This window comes from Coregonus lavaretus, assembly GCF_964263955.1.
Source record: "Coregonus lavaretus genome assembly, chromosome: 39".
NCBI classification, from domain to species: domain Eukaryota; kingdom Metazoa; phylum Chordata; class Actinopteri; order Salmoniformes; family Salmonidae; genus Coregonus; species Coregonus lavaretus.
The window spans coordinates 3327272-3339698 of record NC_140026.1 but is presented as its reverse complement, the minus strand read 5'-3'; the positions used below and the strand labels follow the sequence as shown (position 1 = coordinate 3339698).

Here is a 12427-nt window from a genome sequence, read left to right as displayed (position 1 = left end):
TGAGAACACAAACAGTTTAAATATGGCTCCCAATCAGAGATAACGAGCCGACAGCTGACACTCGTTACCTCCGATTGGGAGTCACACGACACCACAAATAACTCACCCAAAACACAACCAAACGAATACACCCTATACAACAAAACCCCACAACAAAACCCCACAAAACAAATACACCCTGGCTCAAATACAAAAGTCCCGGAGCCAGAGTGTCACAGTACCCCCCCCTAAAGGTGCGCACTCCGGGCGCACCAGCATACAGTCTAGGGGAGGGTCTGGGTGGGCGTCTGTCCACGGTGGCGGTTCTGGCCCTGGTCGTGGTCCCCACCCCACCTTAGTCACCACCCGCTTCCCTAGCCTCCTCCACATGACCACCCCCCAACTACACCCCACTGGATTAAGGGGCGGCACCGGACTAAGGGGCAGCACCGGACTAAGGGGCAGCACCGGACTAAGGGACAGCACCAGGATAAGGGGCAGCACCGGGCTAAGGGACAGCACCGGACTCAATGGCGGATCCTGGCTGGCTGGCTCTGGCGGATCCTGGCTGGCTGGCTCTGGCGGATCCTGGCTGGACGGCTCATGGCTGGCTGAAGGATCTGGCTGCTCACGGCTGGCTGACGGATCTGGCTGCTCATGGCTGGCTGACGGATCCTGGCTGGACGGCTCTGGCGGATCCTGGCTGGCTGGCTCTGGCGGATCCTGGCTGGACGGCTCATGGCTGGCTGAAGGATCTGGCTGCTCATGGCTGGCTGACGGATCTGGCTGCTCATGGCTGGCTGACGGATCTGGCTGCTCATGGCTGGCCGACGGATCTGGCTGCTCATGGCTGGCCGACGGATCTGGCTGCTCATGGCTGGCTGACGGATCTGGCTGCTCATGGCCGGCTGACGGATCTGGCTGCTCATGGCTGGCGGAAGGCTCTGGCTGATCCTGTCTGGCGGAAGGCTCTGGCTGATCCTGTCTGGCGGAAGGCTCTGGCTGATCCTGTCTGGCGGAAGGCTCTAGCGGCTCCGGTCTGGCGGACGGCTCTGAAGGCTCATGGCAGACGGGCGGCTTTGCAGGCTCCGTACAGACGGGCAGTTCCTGCAGCGCTTGGCAGACGGACAGTTCAGACGCCGTTGGGCAGACGGCAGACTCTGGCCGTCTGAGGCGCACCGTAGGCCTGGTGCGTGGTGCCGGAACTGGAGGTACCGGGCTGAGGACACGCATCTCAGGGCTAGTGCGGGGAGCAGCAACAGGACGCACAGGACTCGGGGGGCACACAGGAGGCTTGGTGCGTGGTGTAGGCACTGGTGGGAAAAGGCTGGAGACACGCACCATACAGCTAGTGCGTGGAGGAGACACAGGGCTCTGCAGACGTACAGGAAGCCTAGTGCGTGGCGTAGGCCCTGGTGGTACTGGGCTGGAGCGGGGAGGTGGCGCCGGAAATACCGGACCGTGCAGGCTTACTGGCTCCCTTGAGCACTGAGCCTGACCAACCTTACCTGGGTTGATGCTCCCCGTCGCCCGACCAGTACGGGGAGGTGGACTAACCCGCACCGGCCTATGTGGGCGAACCGGGGACACCATGCGTAAGGCTGGTGCCATGTAAGCCGGCCCGAGGAGACGCACTGGTGGCCTGATGCGTTGGGCCGGCTTCATGACGTCCGGCTCAACGCTCAATCTAGCCCGGCCGATACGTGGAGCTAGAATGAACCGAACCGGGCTATGCCTGCGTACAGGAGACACCATGCGCTCTACTGCGTAACACGGTGTCTGCCCGTACTCTCGCTCTCCACGGTCAGTCCAGGGAGTAGGCGCAGGTCTCCTACCTGACTTCGCCACACTCCCTTTTAGCCCCCCCCCAAGAAATTTTTGGGTAGTACCCACGGGCTTCCAGCCTCGACTCCGTGCTGCCTCCTCATACCACCTCCTCTCGGCTTTAGCTGCCTCCAGCTCTTCACGAGGGCGGCGATATTCTCCCGGTTGTGCCCAAGGACCTTTTCCATCCAGTATCTCCTCCCATGTCCATGAATCCTTGATAGGCGTCCATAAATCCTGTTGCCGCTTGACACGCTGCTTGGTCCTTTTATGGTGGGTTTTTCTGTCACGAGGGTCTATGTCGTCTAAGTAAGACCAAGGCGCAGCGTGTCCAAGAAACATGACTTTAATTTAGTAAAGCACGTAATACAAAACAAAAGACGACTCACATGAAGTCCACGGTACACTGACCGAAACGGAACAAAAACCCACAACCCTCATGAGAACACAAACAGTTTAAATATGGCTCCCAATCAGAGATAACGAGCCGACAGCTGACACTCGTTACCTCCGATTGGGAGTCACACGACACCACAAATAACTCACCCAAAACACAACCAAACGAATACACCCTATACAACAAAACCCCACAACAAAACCCCACAAAACAAATACACCCTGGCTCAAATACAAAAGTCCCGGAGCCAGAGTGTCACAATATTGAGAAAAAGGAGAGAACATCCTAATAAATATTATGATTTGTAGAAATCATAACGCATAGATCATATAATGGTTCACAGTCACAAAAGTGCAGTATTTGAGAAAGGCTACCTTCAAGTGAATTACAACATAAATTACATTTTTGTATTTCAGGTGTATTATCCTCTTCATTACATAATAAAAATAATAATATATATATATTTTATAAAGTGCTTTCATTTAAGAACTTTTAAAAAAACTATCACATAAACAAAGGGATCTGGCAGATTCTTGGGCGATTGGATTCAACAGCTTCAGATGATAAGGCATTGAGGCAGTACAGTGAGGGAAAAAAGTATTTGATCCCCTGCTGATTTTGTACATTTGCCCACTGACAAAGACATGATCAGTCTATAATTGTAATGGTAGGTTTATTTGAACAGTGAGAGACAGAATAACAACAACAAAAAATCAAAATAAACGCATGTCAAAAATGTTATAAATTGATTTGCATTTTAATGAGGGAAATAAGTATTTGACCCCTCTGCAAAACATGACTTAGTACTTGGTGGCAAAACCCTTGTTGGCAATCACAGAGGTCAGACGTTTCTTGTAGTTGGCCACCAGGTTTGCACCCATCTCAGGAGGGATTTTGTTCCACTCCTCTTTGCAGATCTTCTCCAAGTCATTAACGTTTCGAGGCTGATGTTTGGCAACTCAAACCTTCAGCTCCCTCCACAGATTTTCTATGGGATTAAGGTCTGGAGACGGGCTAGGCCACTCCAGGACCTTAATGTGCTTCTTCTTGAGCCACTCCTTTGTTGCCTTGGCCGTGTGTTTTGGGTCATTGTCATGCTGGAATACCCATCCACGACCCATTTTCAATGCCCTGGCTGAGGGAAGGAGGTTCTCACCCAAGATTTGACGGCACATGGCCCCGTCCATCGTCCCTTTGATGCGGTGAAGATGTCCTGTCCCCTTAGCAGAAAAACACCCCCAAAGCATAATGTTTCCACCTCCATGTTTGACGGTGGGGATGGTGTTCTTGGTGTCATAGGCAGCATTCCTCCTCCTCCAAACACGGCGAGTTGAGTTGATGCCAAATAGCTCGATTTCGGTCTCATCTGACCACAACACTTTCACCCAGTTATCCTCTGAATCATTCAGATGTTCATTGGCAAACTTCAGACGGGCCTGTATATGTGCTTTCTTGAGCAGGGGGACCTTGCAGGCGCTGCAGGATTTCAGTCCTTCACGGTGTAGTGTGTTACCAATAGTTTTTTTGGTGACTATGGTCCCAGCTGCCTTGAGATCATTGACAAGATCCTCCCGTGTAGTTCTGGGCTGATTCCTCACCGTTCTCATGATCATTGCAACTCCACGAGGTGAGATCTTGCATGGAGCCCCAGGCTGAGGGAGATTGACAGTTCTTTTGTGATTCTTCCATTTGCGAATAATCGCACCAACTGTTGTCACCTTCTCACCAAGCTGCTTGGCGATGGTCTTGTAGCCCAATCCAGCCTTGTGTAGGTCTACAATCTTGTCCCTGACATCCTTGGAGAGCTCTTTGGTCTTGGCCATGGTGGAGAGTTTGGAATCTGATTGATTGATTGTTTCTGTGGACAGGTGTCTTTTATACAGGTAACAAGCTGAGATTAGGAGCACTCCCTTTAAGAGTGTGCTCCTAATCTCAGCTCGTTACCTGTATAAAATACACCTGGGAGCCGGAAATCTTTCTGATTGAGAGGGGGTCAAATACTTATTTCCCTCATTAAACTGCAAATCAATTTATAAAATTTTTGACATGGTTTTTCTGGATTATTTTGTTGATATTCTGTCTCTCACTGTTCAAATAAACTTACCATTAAAATGATAGACTGATCATTTCTTTGTCAGTGGGCAAACGTACAAAATCAGCAGGGGATCAAATACTTTTTTCCCTCACTGTATGTATTGGCAGTAGCTTGAGTGGGGGAGCCAGGGAGAAATTTCAGTCAGGGCAGGTGCTCTTCTTCAGGCACTTTGTCGACTACGATGTTCAGCTCCTTTCTATAGGTAGGCTGGAGTTTTTTTTAAATCCCGAAAGTGTAGTACCGACCTGGTTGATGCTTTGACGCCTGTAAAAACACCAAAAAATACCAACAAACCTTGGTATAGACATTTGATGTACATACCCACTGGTCAAACAGTCAAACACTGGTTGAATCAACATTGTTTCCACGTCATTTCAACCAAAACAATCTATGTGAGGAGATTGAAGCAACGTGGAAAAGTGATTGGATTTGAAAAAAATCTGTAATGTAAAGGCATTCCATATTTTTTTCACCAACCTTAGACCTAAATCCAATGACATATTGATTTTTTGGGGTTGATTTCACATTGAATTCACATTAGTTGACAACTCAACCAAACGTAAATCGAAACTGGACGTTGAGCTGTTTGATGTCTGTGCACAGGAGGAAGTTGTTTCTAAAGTAAAGCTGCTTACTTGTTGAACCTGATTGATAACCAGGTGGCGAATCGCATCTCTGCATGTCTGGCAGACATATCAGTGTGGATGACAGATCACCACCTCAAGCTGAACCTCGGCAAGACGGAGCTGCTCTTCCTCCCGGGGAAGGACTGCCCACTCCATGATCTCGCCATCACGGTTGACAACTCCGTTGTGTCCTCCTCCCAGAGTGCAAAGAACCTTGGCGTGACCCCCAGTCAAAACTGTTCGCTGCTCTGGCACCCCAATGGTGGAACAAGCTCCCTCACGACGCCAGGACAGCGGAGTCACTCACCACCTTCCGGAGACACTTGAAACCCCACCTCTTTAAGGAATACCTGGGATAGGATAAAAGTAATCCTTCTACCCTCCCCCTACCCCACCCCCCAAAAAAGTGATATATTGTAAAGTGGTTGTTCCACTGGCTATCATAAGGTGAATGCACCAATTTGTAAGTCGCTCTGGATAAGAGCGTCTGCTAAATGACGAAAATGTAAATTTAAATGCATGTGAAGGACTCTATGACAAACATAAAACAAGGCAGTCAGTGATATCTTCTATTTTGCACCTAGCAAACAAAATATAGGTTGTAACACGTCTTCATTTCAGCTAGAACTTAAATTAAGGGAGCGTTTATTGATACACAAGACACTGTGAAATTTGATAGAAATGAAAATTTGTTGTAATTTTTAACTCCCACTCACCTCTGAAAATATATGTTAAAAGACATCCAAACAGAAATCCTAAGAGCAACATTACGATCCCAGGGACGCGGGTCTCCCCCTCCACCACCACGTCAGGCTTGGGCTGTTCATCTGAGGACATAGGAGAGAACAAAAGAGTGTGGTAACAAGGTAAGAACACAAATAATGCCTCACTTTGTTCACAAATTCAACCGCAAGCTTCACCAGCATCTACAATAATTCCTCCCTGTCTTACTGCATAGCTGGCTGGCCTAAGAATTCCCTGCCCAAAGGTTCATGAATACACCAGTTTTTCCTGGTCAGGTCATGTGTTACAGAAATAAATCCTGGCCCTAGAAATGACTGTACCTTGGCATGTCTCCCTCACAACCCTAGAGGCGTTAGTGAGCCCGTTGCTGGCAATACAGATGAAGGTGACATTTCTGTTGGGGCTGTAAGACGACCAGACAACAGATATGTTGGCATTGGGACTCCCCCTCCAGAAGGAGCCATCAAACGAAGCCTCTGGCTCCCAAGAAAAGCTGATGTCCTTCACTGTAGAGGAGCACTGAAGAGCCATCACACAGTGGCCGTCCTTCAAAACGCTGAAGACCTTACAAACACTAGGCTCAGCGAGACGCTCTGGACATTTGAACAGAAACAAAGGAAGGTCTTGTGAATAGATAACACATTTTACAAAAACAAAACGTGCAATGAAATTTGAATAATGTAGAGATAAAAATTAGCAACACTTTGAAATGATTTGAAAGAACAGTTTTGCCTATAATAAAAAATAGGCTATCAAACTAGTGAAATGTACAAAATATGAAATTCCCAAACTTTTACTTCTGGGTGTGGAGGCTCACTTATGTCCAATGATTGCATTTTGTCTCACTTGCGCCCCTAGAGGCAAATCTAGCATAAATCCTACAGAGTGCACATTTAAAACAGGGCACGATTGTGATTGAGACCCTTACCTGTCACAGTGAGCCGTTCCTTGTTGATCAGCTGCTCTCCCTGACCGTGTGTGAGGAGAACAGAGTAAAACATTTCATCCCTCTCTTAACATCTCTGATCTCCAAGTCATCAGACTCAGATACATACAGGAATTGAACTACTTTATTTATTTTCTACCTCAGAGTCTGATTGTGTTGTGCTGTTCTCTCTCCAGTCTCTCCAGTCATAGCTCCTGGATCCTCTACATCAGTCCTAGTAGGAGTGGTTGTGGGTCTGGTTGTTGCTGGTGTTCTACTGGTCATTCTCCTGGTCCTGCTGTGGAGATATCAAAACAGCAAAGGTGATACTTTTACTATTTCTCATTTAATTCAAAACATTCAATTACATGTTTAGGAGAGAAATGTCTAAATATAATATAAATATTTGAAGAAAGTTCAGTAAATAACACAATGTTTCTAGTTCAACAAAATATTCTGGTGAGTACACCTGTCTCTCAACTATATTGATACGTACAGTATAACATCTTCTCTGTGCTTCCTATGCTGAGTATCTCTCTCCCTGTAGGCCCCCTCAGCCCCAGAGCACCAACCAGGACCCCCAACAGGACCAAGGATCTACCCAGGGCCAGGCTCCTGATACTGGGTATACACATCAGCAGCATGGTCAGTCTCTCAGCCCAGACCTCTACCACTCTCCTCTCTCTGTAACCTCATACACTGGCTCATCAACATCCACTTAGTTTACAACATGTTATCATACTATATGTTCATAGGCAAGCTGAGGAATAACCAAACTAAGATTTCTCTCTTTTTCGACCAACAGGTGATGCTAACATCTACGATATGATCAATCCCTCAGACAACAATGATAATGGTAGTGTAATGTAATGTTTTCAGTATGAATGTGTAGTAGCCTGCTTCTCTTCATTTAATATGACATGTAGAGTTTGACTAAGTGGAGGTGTTTGTGTATTATGTCTCAGATGCTGCTGGTGCTTCTGCTGCTGGACCAAGTCATGTGACTTACGTCCAGATTCAACTGAACAAGTTGGACAAGAAAGGATACTCTCAACTGTGACATATATTGAGAAAGAAAAGTAGCAGTGGATCTAAGATGAGTTACAATGTGTACATATATATATAAATATATTTATAAGTTCTCTGCTCCTCTTCCTCCTCCTCAGTAAAGAGAGATTATCCAAAAGAAAATCCAGTCTACTCTGAGGTGAAGACAGGTGAAGCCACAGAAAATACCCATTCTACAGGTTGGCAGTCATTAAAACCTTAATTCGTAAATTTCTGAGTTTGTGATGAAGAGGTAGAATATGCATTAAGCTAATTCCTTCATTTGTTGACTGGAAATGTCCATTGTCAGCAGCAGCTGGACCTGTTGATGTGACCTATGCTGAGGTTGACCTCCAAAAGAAGGTCAAAGCCAAGAAGAAGAGAGGTATGACTAGACATCCCTCCCTCCATATTCCCCCTATCAGAACCTCACTCCTCTTTGACCCAATATTGAATAGCTATATATTATTCTGGATATTATTCTGGATATAAGTACTATATTATGCTGATGTTCGTCCTCCTACAGAAACAGCAACCCCACCAGCGGCAGATTCAGTCTTTTCTCAAGTTAAGCCACACACAGCCCCAGGTAAGGCTAATAGCCATATGCTATTGAAACTAATACAGGTGAAGGATCTTAATTTCACCAGTTTCTCAAAGAAGGAAAATAATCCTGCAGCAAAAGGAAATTTGAAGTATTGTATGTATTATAAATAATGGACATTTTTGTAGGGCTTGATACATTTGTAGTCAGGGAAAATCAAGTCTGAAATTCTAGTGGAAATTACAAACTTTAGAAGCCTCTTTTAGATCTTGAATACACTACGAGTCCTGCAACAGCAGAGTGATCAAATTAAGATGCTGCACCTGTATTATACTTATGAAAATAATGCTTATTTACAATGACGGCCTACACCGGCCAAACCCGGACGACGCTGGGCCAATTGTGCGCCGCCCTATGGGACTCCCAATCACGGCCGGTTGTGATACAGCCTGGAATCGAACCAGGGGTTCGATTCCAGTGACGCCTCAAGCACTGAGATGCAGTGCCTTAGACCGCTGCGCCACTCGGAAGCCCAAAGTATATCAAAGTATACTCTACCTGTTTAAATTATACCAATAAAAAACATTGTGTGGTGATATGTTACAGGTCCTTGAGGGAGATGGAGGGATAAATAACTTTGTGTGGTGATATGTTACAGGTCCTTGAGGGAGATGCAGGGATAAATAACTTTGTGTGGTGATATGTTACAGGTCCTTGAGGGAGATGGAGGGACACACCATCAGAGGAGGAGCAGGGGAAACCTGGGGACATGGATTATGCACACACACACACACAGCCATGCACAAACATACACGCACACACATACATGCAAACAAAAACACACACATACATGCATGCACTTACAAACACACACACACACAAAATAACACATTGTACATGAAGGATTTTTCTCGTTTTATTAAAACAAATATATTTAATTGAATCATGGTTTAATTGTGTATTATTGTAACAGCTTTTTAAACAATGATATGGTGTAATGATGATGGATCTTATCTGCAGCTACAGCAATTGAATCTGCTTTGTATTGTGTATTGAATTGTATTGTTTGTTGGTTCGTTTTTTAGTTTTTACATTTTAGTGGGTGGATTATAACCCAGTGAACTACTCTCTCTCTCTACACAAAGGCTGTGTTTAGACAGACAGACCAATTTTGATATTTTTTTCACTAATTGGTCTTTTGACCAATCACATCAGATCTTTTCACATCAGATATTTTCAGAGCTGATCTGCTTGGTCAAAATACCAATTAGTGAAACAAAAGATCAGAATTAGGCTGCCTGTGTAAACACAGCCTTTGTGTAAAAGATTCTGACTGAAAAACACAGGGGAACTTGCATAGCAATTGTTGTAAAATGGACCGTATCAACTGATAGGTACAAAGTAACAAGACAAGGTGAGTAGTTTGCTGTGTGTGTGTGTGTGTTACCTCTCAGGTATTGGTGAGAAGGAGGGGGAGCTTCAGCATCACCAGTTGGTACCATTGTGGGCAGTGTTATTGGGGTGTTCTTCGTTGGTGTGTTAGTTGTTGTAGGATGGATCATATCTGCCAAACACCTCCATCCACTAAAGAAGAACAACTACTGCAGATATCCTCTCTTTCAATTATTTATCTATGTTTTCACAGGATAAAAAAAGTGATGATTTACATTGTGATTTCTCAACTCCTAACAGGTTGTTGTTCTAGAAGCTGACAACCTAGTGAATGTTCCAGCAGGTGAGAGGCCAGAACCACAGCCCTCTTCCATCTCTGAAGGTGACATCAATCCACGACACTGCAGGGAGACCAGGAGCAGCAGTACCAGCAGTAGCAGGAGGAGAAGAAGTCCATCCAGGAGACAAAGAGTACACTTCACCAGAAGAGAGGACGGAATCACAGAGCCCTTCTGAGGCAGAGCCTACATCAGTCTTCTATAGTCTTCTACAGCACCGTACAGAAACCAGCTGCAGAACAGCGTCACCCAGTGGACGAAGACTGGAATAATTTCAACAAACCAGACACAGTGTACTGGACAACAGGAGATACATTACCCCTCCATCCCTCTCCATAGCTAGGTTTCCATTAATTTGTCCATTGATCTTTTGTTAACATTTAACAAGTTTGCATGGAAAATAGATGTGACAATAGAGGAGGTCCATAAAGATGGTGGCCTCCATGCACTTACCACACATTCTTTGTTTGGCTAAGTTTGGCGTATTTTACATTGCTCTCCGTTAATATTTCTTTTGTATTTTCATTAGCACAATATACAAAATGATTAGCACCCTGGAGCTGGTATTTGGTTGCAGAGCTTTTGGCCAAGATAACTCCGACAAATGCTTCCTGTAGCCCTCAATGAACTTTCTGAACCTTTCTACTGGCAATTTTAGCTTCAAGACGGCAGCAATTTGAAAAAGTAGATTGTGCTTCATTGGTACATTGAACCATGTCGTGCGGCGCAATTTAAAAACTCTGTGGATAATGCTAAAACAATGATGTCATATCTGAATTCTGCCATATTTATGCACGTGCGCCATTACCTGCTACGGTGCATTTCCATTGAACTGACTTGAGAAGTCATTGATTGAATTGGACTTTCAGTTTACTTCCTGAATTGGACCCAATCAATCAATCAACCATTCCAGCAACCAACCAACCAGTCAGTCATCTGAGTTTATCATTATTTTTCTAATATATACTGTATGTCTAATTATTAATAAGATTAGGCATATTAAAAAATCTACATTTCAGTAACTTCTGTCACATCCAGCTGGTTGTATGGAGACCTACAATTAAGACAGTCAATTATAGCTAAAAGCAAAATAATGTAGGAATAATGTCAACAAACCAAACAGTGTACTGCACAATAGGAGATAAACTACCCTACTAAACTACCCTTCCATCCCTGTCAGAGACCTCCTACTAAACTACCCCTCCATCCCTCTCAGAGACCCCTACTAAACTACCCTCCATCCCTCTCAGAGACCTCCTACTAAACTACCCTCCATCCCTCTCAGAGACCCCTACTAAACTACCCTCCATCCCTCTCAGAGACCCCCTACTAAACTACCCTCCATCCCTCTCAGAGACCCCCTACTAAACTACCCTCCATCCCTCTCAGAGACCCCCTACTAAACTGTACCACCCATCTTAACCCTAATGACAGTCTTTTCTTCTAAAATTGGTGTTGGAGTGATTTTCTGAAGAGCCATTGTAATCACATGTGATACATTTATAGCTTTAATAACTGTCAATGTTGAAAGAGTTGAATTGCTTCTCACTGTTGTTGTATCAGGCTGAAGTGTTGATGTCATTGTTGGAAATACAAGTAAAGAGCTCCAAGCTGTAGGGAAAATAGATGAATCAAGATTTACATTTACATTTACGTCATTTAGCAGACGCTCTTATCCAGAGCGACTTACAGTTAGTGAATATATATGTATTCACTAACTGTAAGTCGCTCTGGATAAGAGCGTCTGCTAAATGACGTAAATGTAAATGTAAATGTTGATTCATCTATTTTCCCTACAGCTTGGAGCTCTTTACTTGTATTTCCATCTATCACCACTAGTCTCACTACATTAACTCTCAGTCCCAACTCTAATCCCTCACTTTCAAACTGTGGATTATAAAAAATACATTTATAATCACCTTGATCCTCCTGCTGGGAATTGTACACATAGAGACTGCAATCACCCTCAATCTTCAGTCTTCTCTTATCATTCAGCAACGCATACTTTCTCAATGCAACTGCTCCTAACAGATCTAAACTCCTGCCATATCTATCTTCCCACTTAACTCTACATTTCCCTTCACCACTGTTCTCTCTCGTGCACTGGCATTGAAGCTGAGCTGACTTTCCTAGAGTTACTTCAACCCTAGTTTTCGTAAAATGTTGGCCTGACTTTTCTCCTAATTTTATCAAAAACCATTTCACTGATTTATCCACAAAACTCTCTCCCATAAATTTTAGGATATTTGATCGGGAAGTCCCCACCTGCTTATGACTTCTTTACACAAGAACTTGGTAACCGATCAAGCATATTTTAGCTTAGTTGGACATCTTATGCACCTCTTGGTGTAGGAATGTAACCAAGAATAACAGTCACACCCCTGTGAACATTATTTTTCAGACAGATTGTGCACCTGCCTATGACCTAGTCAACCTGTTCAAGCAAATATGGTGCCCAAAAACCATAATCCTTTGTGATCGTTCTCCTAACCTCCCCCCTTGCAACATGAGCTAAC

General features: G+C 44.8%; 1 pseudogene across 1 annotated transcript in view; it reads left to right on the top strand.

The window, feature by feature from the left end:
- LOC311112647 (Fc receptor-like protein 5) overlaps positions 1-12427 on the top strand; it is a 193788-nt pseudogene that overhangs the window by 22468 nt on the left and 158893 nt on the right. The gene's annotated exons all lie outside the window — the stretch shown is intronic.